Source organism: Nicotiana tabacum, chromosome 13, assembly GCF_000715075.1.
Source record: "Nicotiana tabacum cultivar K326 chromosome 13, ASM71507v2, whole genome shotgun sequence".
Lineage (NCBI taxonomy): Eukaryota > Viridiplantae > Streptophyta > Magnoliopsida > Solanales > Solanaceae > Nicotiana > Nicotiana tabacum.
Window position 1 is genome coordinate 101,049,458 of NC_134092.1, and position 20,707 is coordinate 101,070,164.

Consider the following 20,707-nt stretch of genomic DNA (forward strand, 5'->3'; position numbering starts at 1 on the left):
ATCCCTCGTACCAAAGGATGGCTATATCTCGGAGTCGAAAAGCTGCTAGCTCAACTGCCTCCTTCTCGGTGGCATGCATAACCCGAAAGATCCTGTGAAGTTGATCTATGAAATCCTACGGGTCCTCCCTCTGATCTGTCCCTGTGAACGCTGGGGGACTCAAAGCAATAAACTCTCGGACCTTTGAACTCCCAGACCCCTCAGAAGATCCTGCACTAGCTGATGCCCTAGCTTGTTGTTGGGTAGCTACCAATTGTGTCAACAAATTCACCACACTCCTCAAGTCCTGATCTGATGGAAGTGGAAGGGGAACTGGATGTGCGGTATCCCTAGGAATCTCTTCAGGTAGTGGAGGAGCCGGTAATGGCTGAGTAGGGGTCTCGCCTTGGGCCTCAAACTGGGACCCATCTACTGGGGGTACCCTGCTGGTCCCCTCACCTGTTGTTGTATCTCCCCTCTAGCTAGCCGTAGTCTTCCTAGTCACCGTCATCTGTGTATGCAAACACCAACACGTAAGTTTAACTCAAATTTCCTATAACTGAGTTCTACAACACGATTTAGATTTGAAAGAAGAGTAACCAACTCTTAAATGCCCTGTAGCTCCCTACTTATATAATGTGGTGCACAACACATCTATAAACAATATCCTACTAGACTCGGCTTGTAGACTCCCTAGGACAAAACTGCTCTGATACCAAGTTTGTCACACCCCGAACCTGAGAGCGAGACCATTACCCAGTGCCTCACCTAATCTAGCATACCAAATTGCGACTAAGGGACTCTGAACATATAATATTATAATCTGGCCATGGGGCCACCTTGCAAGACAATTTGTGAAGCAAAATATAAAACTGAATGGAAACTAGCGCTGACTAAACATCAATATAAAGTTGGGCCGACAAGGCCGTCATAACTACTACAACTGACAAACCACTAAAATATACATACTAGGCCTACAAGCCCAACATAGTGCACTAACTGACAGGATATGTCTACAAGCCTATACTGATGGATATATTGTGATCGGAACAGGGCCCCGACCTACCCATAACATATATACATACATACAAAAGATGTACACGAAAACCTAGACCCGATAACTCCGAAGGACGTGGAGCTTACCGATCAGGCTGAACTTTGGAAACACCTAATAAGGAGGTCTACCCATCTGTCTATCTGAACCTGCACGCATGAAATGCAACGTCCCCAGAAAAGGGACGTTAGTACAAAATAATGTACCAAGTATATAAGGCAATAACATAACTGAAAGTTGAAACTGAACTGATAATATAATAACTGAAAGTAACTGGGAGTCAAAGATGATCTGGAGATATACTTACCTGCTGATATTGACTCAACTCCTTCAACTCGCTCATAGGCGCTCGGTCATACTAGGCCATGTATCTCGGCCATGATGGGCTTGCTCATAGATGCTCGGCCATAGTAGGCTCGGTATATAACTTACCATTTGATCAGAGGTTTACCAATAGGGGCCTGCCCATCGATTATAGCTCGATGGTAATGAAAATACTGTAATACTGTATATATAGGCTCTCTGCTCTCTTGACTGGAAAGAAGATAATACTCAATTGAATATGAAGTCCCGATAAGGAGAATACTGTAATTCATGAGACTAGGATAATGTATATAAATTCGGGAGTATGAACTTCTCTTTATGCCTCGTTATCAAACATATATAATTACGAGATCATGCCAACATGAAGGAAGGGCTTAGCCTTAACATACCTTATCACAATCTTTCCAATCACCAAGTTGAACTCGCTTCTTCTCACCTTAATCTACAATAATTTAATAATACTATCATTAAGTTACGAAATGTAAAACTATCGCACAACGAACGACAAGCTTATTTTGTATTAAAACGGACAACATCTCCCCTATAATCCTTACTTCCTCCAAATTCAAGATAATACCAACAATACCAAAAGCAACAATAACAACATATATACATTATTTTCCAACCTTATGCATACCACACAATACTACAAAATAGCCCAACACGCCCCAATCTCTTCATACACAAAACGACCATCGTAGTAGTGTCAACAACCCGAAAATGTTACAACGAACGACCAGCCCAACATCCTGCATTTATGTGGTGTTTCTCCATACCTTTCCTCCTCCAAAACTCCACAAAACAATAGTAAATCATGCAGCCCAACAATAACACCAAACAATCCACAAAACAATCCACAAAACAGTCCGCTACAAGTGAATAACCCGAACTCATGGCTTCCGATCACCGTCCTGTGAGTTCTTACAAATATAGAACAACTTACTATGCATCTACAACAGAAAAGAATGGATGAAAGAGAGCACTAAACTTACCTTATTTGTTGGATAACTCAGCTCCTATCTTGGTTCTTCAAACTCTAGGCTTTACCTCCAATTAGAACTTGAAAGGGAGAGAAAATCAATTGGGGTTTGTAGGAAATGTTTGGGAGGCTTTTTGCAGAGATTAAGTCTAGTTATTTTGCCCTATTATCAGTCTAATATATGAAGGGTATAGGCATTTAAAAAGGCCTCTTTGAACGACCCGAACTGGCCTATTGTTGGATAACCTGAACTGGCCCAGTTTTGGATTCTCGTTTAAGCAAGTAGGTGACAGTCTGCGCAGTCTTGCAAAAATGCCCATATCTCTCTACTCCAATATCGTATTGACAAAAGGTTTAATGAGTTGGAAAATAGACTCATAGATCTTTAATTTGATGGGTGGAAAACCCCATAACTCTAAGTATATTGGGATAAAATTGTAGTTATATTTGACCCAAAGTTTTAGTAAAACTTATGAACGTAACTTGTGATGACTTTCATCGACTTTTGTTCCACCACTCGCTTGACTTTAAAACATAACACACGACTATCATACTAATAAATAACTCATAACATAACCTACTTATCGTGTTAAACACCCTGGTCTCACCCGAAAAGTACATGCTATAATATTCCCAACTTGTCGACTTTCGACGAAATATTATTTTCTTCAATTTCTTTAGCTTCTGAACCTTCCAACCCTCTTTGTACTTGTTGTTCATGATCTTTAATATTTGTAACTTCCGAGGTAACATGATTAACTTGCTTTATATATTTTCAAAGATGATCTCATTTTTGGGTCCTATATTAGTTTGCTCATGACGCAGTTTTACGTACGAAAATATAGGGTGTAACAGTTAAAGAATGGATATATCCACCTGCATTGAACCGGCCCTCCAAGTCACGCCTCGTGTACAAGGTGAATTGGAAGGTGTTCTATCACATCAAAGAAACCACATGGAAAAATTCTTTCCATCTTATTACTGATTACATGAATGTTCCGATTCATTTGAAATATGTTTTCTTCCTTTAATGTGGTAGAACATAAGTCTTTGAAGAACAAACTTATCTCTGTGATGGGTTTCCAGATATTTTCAGGAAAATCACAAAATGCAATAGGGATTAAAGTTTTCATGAAGATATGACAATCATGACTTTTCATATGAGTCAGCTTTCCTTCAACCATATCAACACATTTTTTCAGGTTCGAAGAACAGCCCTCAGGCATCTTTAGATTTGTAACCCACTCACAAATCTTTCGTCTTTGTTCCAAAGTAAATGTGTAGCTGGTCTTGGGTTTGAACACCTTACCATTGTTCGCAGACTGCAAATATAATTCAGGTCGCCTGCAATATTCTTGTAAGTCTAGTCTAGCTTTCGGGTTATCTTTTGTCTTATTCTTATCATCCATCACTGTGTTAAACAAATTGTCAAAATAGTTCCTCTCAATATGCATGACATCAAGATTGTGTCGGAGAACATTATCCTTCCAATATGGCAACTCCCAAAATATACTCTGTTTTGTCCAGTTATGAGTAACACCATATCCAGAAAATCTAGAAGGTGGGGCATCGGTAACTTTAGTAAAGTTCTGAACCCTCTCCCAAATTTCCTCATCGGACAAATTTGGAGGTGGCAAATCATGGTCAACTGTATTCTTTTGGAATGCATTCTTTATCCTTCTGAACTCATGATCAACTGACAAGAACTGACGATGACAATCAAACCATGACTGCTTTCGGTTTAAAGTGAATGCTTTACCATTTTCCATGCAGTAAGGACATGCTAACTTTCCAGCAGTCATCCACCCAGACAACATTCCATACGCAAGAAAATTATTAATGGTCCACATTAAATTTGCATGCAAATTGAAATTTTGCTTAGTTGATATGCCATATGTCTCAACTCCATCATACCACAACTGTTTTAGCTCATCAATTAGAGGTTGCAAATATACATTAATCAAACTCTTTGGATTGCGCGGACCGGAAATAACACAACTTAAGAAAATATATGAACTAGTCATACACATTTCAGGCAGAATATTATACGGCGTAATAAAGACTAGCCAGCATGAATATGGTGTTGCAGAAACAAAAACTGGCGTGAAACCATCAGCATACAAACCCAACCGAACATTCCTCGGTTCACTAGCATAATCTGAATACGTCCTATCAAAACGCTTCCAAGCTTCCCCATCTGAAGGATGACACATAACACCAGGCGACCTTCTATTTTCATAGTGCCATCTCATATGAGGAGCGGAACTCATCGATGCGTACAACCTCTTTAATCTAGGAATAAGAGGTAAATAATGCATCGACTTCATAACAACCTTCTTCCTGCTGGAAACCCGCTTAAAACGAGGTTTCTCACAAAATTTATAACTTTCTAAATCTGCATCACCCTTATAATACAACATGCAACTATCTTCACAACAATCGATTCTCATAGATGAGAGTCCTAACTTATAAGCCAGTCTTTTAACCTTATAGAAATCTTCAAGTATGTTGAAAGTTGGGTCAACTAAATCACTCATAATGCCAATGAAAGAATCCATTCCCGCTTGAGAAATATTGGTATTTGTTTTGATATTTAATAATCTAACCGCAACAAAAAACTGAGAGTACATACTCCCTTCACTTAGTGCACGACTACCGGCCTCTAACTGTTCATAAAAATATTTTGCCTCTTCGTTAGGAGTTTGTTCAACACTTTCATGGGGTTCAAATTCGAAGTGCATCCCAAAAGCATCTGCAACCATTTCATGGTACCTAGGATGTTGAACGTTATTCCCCACCGACCTACTACTTTGACCAACAACTATTTTATGAAATACACCATCAGTACCATCAACCTCTCCATGACTTGTCTACACAAAATAATTATTCATAAACCCCTTTCTATAAAGATGAGTCTTAACATCTTCCGATCCCAAAAAAATCCAAACATTTGCACATCACACAAAGACACCTAATCATCCCTCCAAACTGAATGGGTTCAAGTGACATTGCATGCCTAATAAATTCATTAACCCTTCTATAAATTCCTCCCTAGAAAATTGACGATTAAGATAATTCCTATTATACATCCAACTACGATATTTCATTTACACAAAGAAAAAATAAATTGCATGTTATATTAATTTGAAAGTTCACATATATTCCTAAATAAGTTCTTTTAAAATTCAATTAAACGAAGTAATTTGAAAGTTCACATATATCCGTAAATAAATTCTACTTTTAAAGGATTTATAATCTAATTATCTTTGTCTTAAGTCATGCATATAACTTTGTTCTTAAAATAAAAATTTAAATATTTAACGAAATATATCATAAGTTGTAACCCTAGCATAATCTTAATCTTCTAACATAGAAATTCTAGTATAAACATAATCAATAAAAGTAAATCCTAAATTTAATTAAACATTAACTAAACCCAAATTTATACAATTAAAATAATTTAAAAAATACTTAAATTTAAAAATGTAGATAACTAACCTTGAAATGCTAGGAGAGGAGGTTTGATTTTGGGTGGTAGAGGATGACCAGTGTGCTATGGGTGCCGGCGGAGCAGTGGTGGCGGTAGAGACAGTGGGTGCCGACAGAACAATGTCGGGGGAGGGGAGGAAGACTTCTAGGTGCTTTGTTTTTGGGTGAGGAGGGAGATAAGAGTTGACTTTGGGTGAGGATTTGGGGGAATCACGACTGTAGGGAGGAGAAGAAGAGATATGGAAGAGAGATAGAGAAAAGAGGAAAATGGGGAAGAACCCGTCTGTGGCAGATCTAATTTGGAAATTTCCGACATCGGTCGGAAATTTCGGTCGGTAAATTTAAGTGACCTTTGACCATTTGACCACGACTATTTCGACCGAAATCGCTCGGTAATATAATTTTAAATTTTAAAAAAATATTTAATTTAACAACCGACCGAGATCGGTCGATTTTAGCCAAGATACAAATTAATTATAGGTACTATATAATATATAATTAATTGTGTATGTATATATACACACACACACACACACACACACACACACACACACACACACACATATATATATATATATATATATATATATATATATATATATATATATATATATATATATATATATATATTCTCCAATATCATGTGATTTGACCGAGTATATATTGTTGTTGCTACAACTTAAGTTTTAATATAGCACTACATCTTATAGCACTATACATTTTGTTTTTAAACATGTTATAGTGTGTTGAATTCCGATACTTAGATTCGATTGCTCCAGCATTAAAACTCAATATATATTTAATTTACTAAGGCCGTCATTACGTCCGAAGTCGGTCGGTTTTAGCCAAGATCCAAATTATAAGTGCTATTTAATATTTAATTAATTTTACACACACACACACACACACACACACACATATATATATATTCTGAGATGGATCTTCCCTGGGCTGGATGGCCATACAACCTAAGTTTTAATATAGATCCAAATTATAGGTACTATTTAATGTTTAATTAATTTTGTATGTATATACATACATAAATACACACACACATATACTCGGTCAAATCACACAATTGGAGAATATATATTTAATTTACTAAGGCCGTCAGTACGCCCGAAGTTGGTCGGTTTTAGCCAAGATCCAAATTATAGGTACTATTTAATATTTAATTAATTTTGTATGTATACACACACATATATATATGTATGTTCTTTGTATATATATATATATACACACACACACACACACACACACATATATATATATATATATATATATATATATATATATATATATATACATACATATATACACACACATACATACATACATACATACATACATACATACATACATATATGTGTGTATATACATACAAAATTAATTAAATATTAAATAGGACCTATAATTTGGATCTTGGCTAAAACTGACCGACTTCGGGCGTACTGACGGCCTTAGTAAATTAAATATATATTCTCCAATCGTGAGATTTGATCGGGTATATATGTGTGTGTGTGTGTGTGTGTGTGTTTATGTATGTATATACATACAAAAATAATTAATTATTAAATAGTACCTATAATTTGGACACACACACATATACATACATACATACATACATACATACATACATACATACATACATACATACATACATACATACATACATACATACATATATATATGTGTGTGTATACATACAAAATTAATTAAATATTAAATAGTACCTATAATTTGGATCTTGGCTAAAACCGACCAACTTCGGGCGTACTGACGGCCTTAGTAAATTAAATATATATTCTCCAATTGTGTGATTTGACCGAGTATATGTGTGTGTGTATTTATGTATGTATATACATACAAAATTAATTAAACATTAAATAGTACCTATAATTTGGATCTTGGCTAAAACCGACAGACTTTGGGTGTATTGATAGTCTTAGTAAATTAAATATATATTGAGTTTTAATGTTGGAGCGATCGAGTCTAAGTATCGGCATCCAACACGCTATAACACATTTAAAAATAAAATGTATAGTGTTATAAGATGTAGTGCTATATTAAAACTTAAGTTGTAGCAACAACAACATATACTCGGTCAAATCACACGATTGGAGAATATATATATATATATATATATATATATATATATATATATATATATATATATATATATTAGGATTATTATATATATGTAGATTGTAAATAACAATAATCTATAAGTGTTACCAACCGATTTCGGTCGGTAACTTTATAATTATATTAAAAATAATTTTTTAATATTGAAAAAAACAATTGATCCTGGGTGAAAAAATATAAAATTGGATTTTCGACTGACATCGGTTGGTATTCTATAAATATTTTAATTAAACTTTATAATTATATTAAAAATATTTTTTTATTATCAAAAAAAACAATTGATCTTGGGCGGGAAAAAATAAATTAGAATTTCCGACCTACATCAGTCGGTATTCTATAAATATTTTAATTAATCTTTTCTTTGGTAGATAGTATGCAAGTCTGACGAGGCTTTGGTCAAAGATTGACCATTTTTCGACAGCAGTCGGTCAGAATTTTTAACTGTGTGAGATAAAGTAAATTTTCTTTGCTGTGAGACCACATTTTTCGACTGACTGCGGTTGGTATATTTATGTACAATTTGTTAATTAAATATTTTGACCAATTTCCTTTGTTTTCGACCGGCACCAGTCAGTTTTTTATTCCGATCAATTTCGGTCGGTATGCTCTCGAAGGATTTTGACGGTTTTCTAGTAGTGATATACTCCATCTTTTCATGCTATGTATCATGAGACGGAGTACAAAATCAAATTTACTTAATTTCCGGTATGAATTTGGATATATAAGCTTTAAATTTGTTAATTTTTTTTTTATATATTTAGAAATTATATAAAATGTATTATAAGTCATACGTAATAGTTAACTATTCAAAATATTAGTATAATATTTGAAAAAAAACACGATAATTTGTTTTTTGTGTCACATAAAGTGAACAAATGGTGTTATTTATTTCAAAATGACGTTCCCGAGCAATTTTCAGTCGATAATGTATACTACTTACATCTAAATCTCAAGCAAATTAAGGTTAAACGTATGAATTCTCACTATTCAATCGCTTCATTTAAATTCGTCAGTATAATGCATGCATGATATTTGTGTGCGAGAACATGATTTGCCCTCTTCATTTTTGGAACATTTGCACTTGGTTTTGAGGGATGAGATTTGTTAAGCAAACCAGGTAAATATTTTGGAAAATCCCAAAATATTTGTGTGCGAGAACATTTGCCCTCGGCCATTTATCAAATACTTTCGCAAATCCCAAATGGAGATGGAGAGCTGGTTTATGGTTGAATTAGACACAAAAAATCATGAAACTTCTGCGTAAAGTAAATTTATTGAAGTAAAATCTTGGACTCAAAGGCTGCATTTCTTGGGAACGAATTTTTGAAAAGATCATTTCTCAGCTCCTGTTGCTCCATACATGTAAAGTTATCCATTTCGACATCCTTTAGCTTATTCTTCCAACATTTTAAAGGTAGAGATGCACAACATGTTATCTCATCTTCATCTGATACATCTTCATATATAAACTTCAGGGTACACTTCAAGCGTAGACTACGTCGAACAAAACATAGGGTGTCCAGCCGAGGACAGATCCAAAGCAAACTATCAAGAACGTCCTAAACTGAGTAATTCTCTGCAGCACTTCTAAATTCTATATACAAACAATCAGTATCAGAGAGTGGAGGAACCAAGTTTTTTCTCGTGTTCTTTGGTATAACTATCGCCTTTTCACTGTCGCACCCTAACACAATACCCTTTGATTGCTTGAAGCATCCAAGAAATCTCATGAGCTCGGAGTACCAATGACTATCAAGTGTCTCTCCCCGGTACAAGAATAGTTGCACTTTTAGAAAGGCTGAAGCTTTCAATTTGAGTGTAGGCAGCTGATTAATACAATAAGCATAAGAGAAGCTTGTTAAGTTAAGAGTATCCAGTTCAATATCAATCAGATTAGAGCAAAATGATACATCAAGATTCTCAAGCCGGTCACTTGAAATCTTGATTGTCTTCAATTCACTGCAACTGAGTAAGCACAAGTCTTCAAGATTGGGTAGATCACTTGAAAATATGTCCTGTAACACTTCATCGGTGACACCCACATGATGAAGGTACAATCTTTTCAATGATTTGCAAGCAGTTATTCCAATTACTTCCAACATCCAATCAATGTGAAGATTTTCAAGATTGGATGCTACAATATCAACCATCTGTAAATCATAAAGACAATCCAACCAAACACTCCTCAGTTTGGATAAAGTTCCTCCAATTTGTAAACTGGCTAGTCCGCGACATTCATTTATCTTTAAATCCTCTAAGTCACTGCAACTTTCACATACAGCTCGAATAAAGTGGTCGCTCAAAAGTGTCTTAGAGAGGTGTAACACTCTCAAAGACGAAAACTTTATGCCATTGTGGGGCAATTCAAGCTTAAATCCCTGTAAATTAAGAACATTTAGTTCTTTTGCAACAAAGATTGCTTCAGGCAAAGTGTTGTAACCATCGTCAGGTGTATCAATACTTAAAGTCAACTCTTTGATGTTAAGAGATACAAGTGTATTAATCCAACCATGGATATAACTGTTGAGGTTTTTTGTTATTTAAGATGAAATAGTCTTAAAATGAGGGTGAATGGGAAATGGAGGAAAAATAAAATTTTTGAGTAAAATTTTAAGTTTCCCCCTCTTGACAATGAGACATTGTCCCATATTGGAAGAGGAAAAGATTTTTGGTGGGTATATATATATAATTGCTCTTCTTGTAGCTCTTAAAGAGTTAAGAAGAAAGCAAGCCTCGGCTTCGGCTTCGGATTTGGTCAAATGATCGATTGATTGATTAATTTTTTGGACCAAATTTATTTGTTAATAGTAAATATTAACGTAAGATTATCCGCATTTGTAACGGATATGTTCCAATCCGTGTATTGACCACCAGCTGCAATAGCAGCCGCCTAATGCTCTTCCCACCATGGCCAAGTGCTTGCTCCACAAACAAGCTAGTGCATGCTCCACAATGGAGGGTGGAGGGTCGTTCATCTTCAAAGCTGACTGCTATAAATATGTGCAGCAGCTGTTGAAGAAAGACACACAACACAAAAACTGAAAACGCTCAACTTTGGCTATACATTGTACTCCTTCCTCTCAGCATTTCCATACGATTTTCTGAGTTTCTACTCCTTTGTTCTGCATTGTTTTAACTTCAAATAAAGCAACTGTAAGTGTGATTTGCTATCGAACTTTGTGTTCGCTGAAATACTGGGGTTTGAAGTACCGTTAAACCAGTGTGTGATTCGTTCTATCCTGGGAGGAAATAATCCATAACCTTGGGTACTAGGAGGGGATTAAATTCCTTAAGGAAACACTGTGAATCCAGTGGGCTCGAATTAATTACTGTTTCATTACGATAACTTATATTTTACAGAATTATTATTTACAAATACATCAATATTGGCGGGACTAACAATCTTAAGGAATTTAATATTTATTTCTGTATTTGTGTTATTCTTATTATTCTGCAAACTAAAACCTTTGTGGTTTTGTGTACTCTCGTTTTGGAGAGTAAAGCCTTCGTGGCGTTTTGTTGGAGATTAAAATCTACATGATTTTTACTCCAGTTTGAAAACGTTTATTAAACGTTTGTTTGTGTCATTCTTTTACAGAAAAAATGACGACTGAAAGCGAAAACCAAGCTGTTCCGATGGTGACTGCAATGCATCGACAAGCCGAACACCGGCGTTGGCACCGACAGAAAAACCCGAAAAATTTTTCGGGATTGATTTCAAGCGCTGGCAGCAGAAGATGTTCTTCTACTTAACTACGTTATGTCTACAGAAGTTCATCAAGGAAGATGTTCCTGATCTGCCAGATAAAACTCCAGAGAATGAAAGTTTTATCGTGATTAAAGCGTGGAAGCATTCTGATTTTTTATGCAAGAATTATATTCTTAGCGGACTGGATGATAATCTGTATAATATATACAGTAGCGTGGAGACCTCAAAAGAATTGTGGAATGCGCTTGAAAAGAAATATAAAATTAAAGATGCCGGGATGAAGAAATTCGTTGCCGCAAAATTTTTGGACTACAAAATGGTAGATAGCAAGTCTGTTATTACCCAAGTTCAGGAATTGCAAGTGATTATTCATGATCTACTTGCTGAAGGTCTTGTCATCAATGAAGCATTCCAAGTAGCAGCAATGATTGAGAAGTTGCCTCCGTTGTGGAAGGACTTCAAAAATTATTTGAAACACAAACGAAAGGAAATGTCCCTTGAAGATCTCATTGTTCGGTTGAGAATCTAAGAGAACAATAAAGCTGCTGAAAGGAGAGGCCGTGGAAATTCAACAATAATGGGAGCAAATATTGTTGAAGATAACAAAAAGAGGAAGAAGGCTTCTGGTCCGAAATACAACCCAAGCAAGAAGCAGTTCAGTGGAAACTGCTACAACTGTGGGAAAATCGAACACAAATCTACGGAGTGTCGTGCTCCGAAGAAAGACAAGAAAAGGGGTCAAGCAAACATGGTAGTAAAGCATGATGATGTTGATAACTTGTGTGCCATGCTTTCTGAATGTAACTTGGTGGGAAATCCTAAACTGTGGTGGTTTGATTCAGGAGCCACTCGCCATGTTTGTGCAGTTAGAGAAGCTTTTGCTACTTATGCTCCTGCTGGACCCGGAGAGACAGTTTATATGGGAAATGCTTCAACAGCAAAAGTTGAAGGATATGGGAAGATATTTCTGAAAATGACTTCTGGCAAGGTCATGACTTTGAACAATGTCCTTCATGTTCCCGAAATGAGAAAGAATTTAGTCTCTACTGGACTTCTTGTTAAGCACGGTTTTAAGTGCGTTTTTGTGTCCAACAAGGTTGTCATAAGTAAGAATGAAATATTTGTAGGAAAAGGTTACCTCACCGAGGACCTTTTCAATCTAAATGTAATGGTTGTGAAAAACAATAATAATATTTCAGCTTCTTCTTACTTACTTGAGTCAAATAATTTATGGCATGTACGTTTGGGTCATGTCAATTATAAAACCTTGCGGAAAATGATTAACTTGGAAGTACTGCCTAAGTTTGAATGCAAAAAATCAAAATGTCAAACATGTGTGGAATCTAAGTATGTTAAACATCCTTATAAGTCAGTTAAAAGGAATTCAAATCCTTTAGACTTAATTCACACAGATATTTGTGACATGAAGTCAATACCTTCTCGCGGTGGAAAGAAGTATTTCATAACTTTTATTGACGATGGTACTCGATATTGCTATGTTTACTTACTGAATAGTAAAGATGAAGCAATAGACGCATTCAGGCAATACAAAAATGAAGTTGAAACGCAACTTAACAAGAAAGTAAAAATGATAAGAAGTGATAGGGGTGGTGAATATGAATCTCCTTTTGAAGAAATATGTTTAGAATATGGAATTATTGATCAAACAACAGCCCCTTACAGGCCCCAATCTAATGGGATTGCGGAAAGAAAGAATCGCACATTAAAGGAGATGATAAACGCGTTATTGATAAGTTCTGGTTTGCTACAGAACTTGTGGGGGGAAGCCATTCTTACGGCTAATCGAATATTAAATCGAGTGCCCTATAGCAAAACACAATCCATTCCATATGAAAAATGGAAAGGAAGGAAGCCCAACTTGAATTATTTTAAAGTGTGGGGGTGTTTGGCAAAAGTGCAAGTTCCTAAACCCAAAAGGGTAAAGATAGGACCAAAAACCGTTGATTGTGTTTTCATAGGATATGCGATAAATAGTAAAGCATATCGATTTCTGGTTCATAAATCAGAAAATTCTAACATTCATAATAATACGGTTATAGAATCAGATAATGCTGAGTTCTTTGAAAATATATATCCGTATAAAAAGGAATGTGAGTCTTTGGTGAAGGATCTAAATGACCTCGGGAAGAAACAAAAGAATGTACATGTAATCAGAAGGATCCAAGACGTAGTAAACGTCAAAGAACTTCTACTTCATTTGGACCAGATTTTGTGACTTTCTTATTGGAGATTGAGCCTCAAACATTTAAAGAAGCTATGACTTCTTCCAAATCATTATTTTGGAAAGAGGCAGTCAATAGTGATATAGAATCCATATTGAACAACCATACATGAGAATTGGTTGATCTTCCTCCTGGAAATAAACCTTTGGGTTCTAAATGGATTTTTAAGAAAAAAATCAAAGATGATGGCACTATTGATAAATTCAAGGCAAGGCTCGTAGTCAAAGGGTATAGACAACGAGAAGGTCTAGACTACTTTGATACATACTCTCCAGTTACAAGAATTACGTCCATACGGATGTTAGTAGCATTAGCTGCAGTGTATGATCTTGAAATTCATCAAATGGATGTTAAGACGGCCTTCTTAAATGGAGAGTTGGAGGAAGAAATTTACATGGAACAACCTGAAGGGTTTGTGGTTCCAGGTAAAGAAAATAAGGTATGTAGACTTGTTAAGTCTCTTTACGGACTAAAACAAGTATCCAAACAATGGCATGCGAAATTTGACCAAATAATGTTGTCAAATGGTTTTAAGATAAATGAATGTGATAAATGTGTGTACATTAAAAATGTTCCAAATCACATAGTCATTGTTTGCCTATATGTGAATGATATGCTGATAATGAGTAATGACATTGCCAACATAAATGCTACTAAGCGTATGCTCAATAGCAAGTTTGATATGAAAGACTTGGGAGTTGCTGATTTAATTCTGGGAATTAAGATCCATAAGACTCCTCAAGGTCTAGCATTATCACAATCTCATTATATTAAGACAGTACTTGAAAAATTCAAGCACTTGAGCTTTAAAGTTGCAAAGACTCCAATTGACGTGAATCTTGCATTAGCAAAGAATAAAGGCCAAAGCATATCACAATTGGATTATGCTCGTGTGTTGGGATGCTTAATGTATATCATGAATTGTACACGACCAGATATAGCTTGTGCTATAAGTAAACTGAGTCGATATACGAGCAATCCAGGCCAATCTCATTGGATGGCAATGAAACGAGTTTTGGGATATTTAGAACATACCCAGAACTTTGACTTGCACTACAGTAAATTCCCTGCGGTGATTGAGGGATACTGTGATGCAAATTGGATCACCGGTTCAACTGATTCTAAGTTCACAAGTGGATATGTATTCACTATTGGTGGAGGAGCGGTATCTTAGAAGTCGTCCAAACAAACATGTATTGCCCGCTCTACAATGGAGGCTGAATTCATAGCCTTAGATAAAGCCGGTGAAGAAGCTGAATGGCTCCAGAATTTCTTGGAAGACATTCTATTTTGACCCAAACCGTTGGCACCAATATGCATACATTGTGATAGTCAAGAGGCAATTGGAAGAGCTAGGAGCGTTATGTATAACGGTAAATCTCGTCATATACGACGAAGACATAAAACCGTTAGGCAATTACTCTCTAGAGGAATTATCACGATTGACTATGTAAAGTCAAGTGATAATGTGTCGGATCCACTTACAAAAGGCCTAACTAGAGAAGTAGTTGAGAAATCATCAAGGGGAATAGAGTTATGGCCGAGAACAAGTCATTGTGGTGGTAACTCTACCTAAAAAACTGGAGATCCCAAGATCTAGGTTCAAGGAGATCAAACAAAGTCATTAATGACGGTTCAATATTGTCAAATAAAATTTTAGTCCGTTCTCGTGATGAGACAATGTTCAGTACCAAGGATAAAGCATTAAGGCTTTTTAATGATTTCTAAATTTGATACGGTGTATATTAAATAGTGTATCTACAGGATGACACGTTTAGGAATCACCTATGTAAGTGTGAAGTGTTAGCCGCTTCAAGGAGAACTTTGTAAGGCCAGTTCTCTACACACTTATAAAATCAGGCGGTGTTCATAGTTGAAACGAACACAACAATGAGAGCCAAAGACGGTTAAGGGTCGGTTGTGTGACTTATGGTTGTCTAGGTATACACCAAAGTTTGACGGTTCAAAGATATCAAATCTACCGATTGACCGAGTATATCCGACATAAGTTCACTACGGAAAGTTCAAAGGAAAACCTACTTATCCAGATGCGATTAATCCTTGCTTGCAAATCACACAGTTTTTCCATGCATACTTCCGTGATATAGCCATTCCCCATTCATGTAGGGGATTATTGAGGTTTTTTGTTATTTAAGATGAAATAGTCTTAAAATGAGGGTGAATGGGAAATGGAGGGAAAATAAAATTTTTGAGTAAAATTTTAAGTTTCCCCCTCTTGACAATGGGACATTGTCCCATATTGGAAGAGGAAAATTTTTTTGGTAGGTATATATATAATTACTCTTCTTGTATCTCTTAAAGAGTTAAGAAGAAAGCAAGCCTTGCGCCGTCGTCGTCGTCGCTCGCTCGGCTCGGCTTCGGCTTCGGCTTCGGATTCGGCTTCGGCTTCGGCTTCGGCTTCGGCTTCGGATTTGGTCAAATGATCGATTGGTTGATTAATTTTTTAGACCAAATTTATTTGTTAATAGTAAATATTAATGTAAGATTATCCGTATTTGTAACGGATATGTTCCAATCCGTGTATTGACCACCAGCTGCAATAGCAGCCGCCTAATGTTCTTCCCACCATGGCCAAGTACTTGCTCCACAAACAAGCTAGCCCCACAATGGAGGGTGGAGGATCGTTCATCTTCAAAGCTGACTGCTATAAATATGTGCAGCAGCTGTTGAAGAAAGACACACAACACAAAAATTGAAAACGCTCAACTTTGGCTATACATTGCACTCCTTCCTCTCAGCATTTCCATACGATTTTCTGAGTTTCTACTCCTTTGTTCTGCATTGTTTTAACTTCAAACAAAGCAACTGTAAGTGTGATTTGCTACCGAACTTTGTGTTCACTGAAACACTGGGGTTTGAAGTACCGCTACACCAGTATGTGATTCGTTCTATCCTGGGAGGAAATAATCTATAACCTTGGGTACTAGGAGGGGATTAAATTCCTTAAGGAAACACTGTGAATTCAGTGGGCTCGAATTAATTACTGTTTCATTACGATAACTTATATTTTACAAAATTATTATTTACAAATACAGCAATATTGGCGGGACTAACAATAACAACTCCAATGAGAAGACAGTAATGTTAACCAGAACTTTTGTATAGAAATCTTCTGATTCTGCCGATTTACTAGAATTTGTTCCACAATATTCACAAGCTCCGTTATATTTTCTGAAAGTATCCATTGGTCATCATCCCCTTGATGATAGAAAAATTTAGAACCAAAATTTAGGTAGGAGAGGGAACTCCAAGCACTATTCAAAGACTTGGACAATGTACTCAATTGTGCAACATCTTTAGCAAGAAAGGAAGAAAGAATTTCTGCAAAACTGGCACTGGCAGTTTTGATATGTGATCCACTGGTGGATCCATACTTTTCTCTTCCATCGTTTATCAAAAACTTTAATCTTTTGTCACAGAATTTGTGGCGACCTACACGCTCTCAGAATATATAAATAAACATTTATGTTACCCTAGACGCAGCAGCCTTAACCAATTTGACGATGGATTTAACAAGTACTATTAAAACCAAACGCCAAAAGGAAAAGAAAAGTTTGTCTTAGGTTAGGAAAAGTTATAAAAGGAAAACTTTCTTTCTCAATCATATATTTAGCATGTGTATGCTACTTCTTCTTTTAGCAGATGAATTTAGGCAATGAATACTTTCCTTTATTTATTTACTCGTAAAAATATAATTAGAAGTAGTCCTATAAGTTGACATAGAAGAGATTAAAACACTTCACTTATGCAATAAAAATTGATTATCTACGTTTCAAGAAATCACAATACAAAAATTGGAGCTTGGATAAATACATTTTACACTATCAAAAATTCTTTCGGAAAAGAAGAAATAGGAAAAAATTTAAGCAAAATGTCTTTAAAATATATGTATACATACATCTTTTGGTGGGGAAGAGGTAAATACATGATTCTCTTAGTCTAATATATATCAAGGGCCTATCTAAAAGTGTTTTAGTTTGTTCCTTTCAATAGATAAATTACTTTTGTTTTTGTAAAAAAAATTCTATTCAAATTTAGAAAAAAAAAACATGAAATGAGAAGTAAAGAGACGTTCTCACGTTGCATCCCTAAGAAAAAATGAAGAAAATAAAGACACATAAAGAAAGGGGGGGAAAGTGGCAATGCAAGTTGTTGCGTCTGTCCATTAAATTGTATTTCTTATATATTTTTTTCCTTTCATTGTTTTTCTAAATCTTTTCTTTTCTATTCATTAAATCTCTCCCCATCAATTCTCCACTCTTTAAGAAGCATTAGTGAGTGGGCATATTGAACCATAGACCTCGACACTCGAGTCTCGTTACAGATAGTTGGAGTTAAAAATAGTTAAATAATAATGTGCTCGTGATTTAATTAATAAATTACTCTACATAGATAATATGCGGAGTTGTGTTGATATTGTTCTCCTACCTTAACCTTTTGCTCGTGCATGAATTCAACTTCAAATATTTATTTGTGGCTGTAAAGGTTGGCCAGTTTGGGCCACTATCTACACTAGTATACTCAGCGCGATTAGCAGGGGCGGACGTTGGTCGACGGGTTCAATTGAAATCATAACTTTCGATATAGAGTAAAAATTTATATGTAAAAAAAATTTATTAAAATTGCAAAAATTAGATATGAACTCATAACTTTAAATATATAATAAGTTCAATACTAAAAACTTCAAAAGTTGAACCCATATGATTTATATCCTGAATCCGCCTTTGGATCGATTAGCCTTCTCCAAAAGTAATTATTGCGTGCCATTTATTCTTGAATATTGTGCGTTACCAGTTAATAGCAATAAAGGCTACTTGTGACATTAGTGCATTACTCTGGCTAACTGAAAATGTGCATATCTGTAAGGTAAAATATTTACGTATATTTTTACATTTAGATCACACAAAACTGACTTTTAGCATTCAAAAAATCATTTAACTAAAATCAGACCTTATACTACTCAAAGTAATATTTGTTACTAGCAAAAAAGTTTCTAAGAAAGAGGACATTAGATTATCAAATGCAAGAGTTCTTCTTAGTTTTTGGAAAAATCAATTGAAGATAATCAGTGAAAGAATTTGGTGAAGGAAAATAAGTTGACATAAAAAAAAAAAGCAAATAAAGAGCTACTTGCATTGAACAAAGATGTGGTCATACAACTACTTCAAATTAAAAAATAATACATGAATGTGGATTACAAAAGCAAGCTTCGATGACAGACATATAAAAAAAATTGCTTCATCATTTGTAATATCTATCCAAACCGATTCATTAAGTAACTCTTGGATAAACTATTAAATTAAATAGAAAAGTAAAAACACTAAGTTCATTAACCATTAAAACGGAGATAATTCAAATGGAGAAGGAAAGTAGATTTAAGCAATAATAAAAGAGGCAATAAAATAAAAGCACCGCTATAGAAGCAGTTTGTATTTGGCTAATTAATTTGAAAAGCAATTCTAAACATCAGTTAACGTTTGCTTCTAATAGCATGTTTGGTCAAGCTGAAAAAATCAGTTTAATTTAAGAAGTGTTTTTTTCCAAAAGTTCTTTTCAAAAAGTATTTTTGGGGAGAAACCATTTGTTTTTGGCTAATCAATCGAAAAAGCACCTTTAAACAATAATTTGTATTTGGCCGAACATTTTTAAAAAGTGCTTTTAAGTATCAAATTACGAATAAGGACGTAAAGAGATTTACTTAACAGATAATATTATATAAATAAATAAATAATTTCAAATATTTATTATTAAAGATAATAATTAAGTTTTTTCATTTTATTTAAGTAAAACGTAAAAATAAAATTAAAAAGTACTTTAATTCTTTCAAGATGATTTAAATATATCAAAAAATCATTCAACAAATATAAAATCATTCGTCCCAAAAGTCACAATCTCTAATTCTAAGTATTAAGTTTAAAATAAGTAAGATCATTTTGGTTATATTTTATATTTTGCAAAGGCTATTTTTGGTAAGAAGAAAAGTCAAAACTACTTCTGCTTCTAGGAAAAAACTACTTTTTCTGCTTCTCTAAAACTGTTTCTGCTTCTTTCCAAAAGCATTTTTTCCCCAAAAAAGTTTGGCCAAACACCTCAAGTTAAGAAAAAGGTGCTTTTTGGAAGGAAAAAAAAGCACTTTTGGCATTGGGAGAAGTTTGGTCAAACATGCTATAAGTGCATTGTTTTCAAAAGTATTTTTAGGGAGAAACTATTTTTTCTTGCTTCTCCAAAATTGTTTTTGTTTCAACTCAAAAGTATTTTTTTCTCTTCTAAAATCTTGGCCAAACACTTCAACTTTAAAAAAAGAAACATGTTATAAATAGTATTTTATTTATGGTAAATGTCTATATTTTAGAGAGATTTTAGGGTTGTTACTTGGTGGCTAAGTCACTTTTTCTCTATAAATAGAAGGGTTCTATTTCATTGTAATTGATCCCAAATCAATAAGAATTCTCTCTCCCTACTTTTCTCTACAATACTCTTCTTCTTCTTTTATTGTTTTATAACATGTTATCCGCATGAGACTCAAACCAATTGAGTAGAAACTTTGGGATTGAGCATAATGATTGCCAATTGTTCCATAAACTTCCTTCATGATTAAATTCTGGATTTAAAGTAAATATTTTACTTTATTTTTTTCTTTTGAATTCTTGAAATTCTATAATTTGATTTTAAATACAAGCAAAGACAATAAATTTTGATTATAACTCTAATGGAGTTTGTAAGAAATTATAACCACCCGAAGTGGTAAAATTTATATGCCTTGT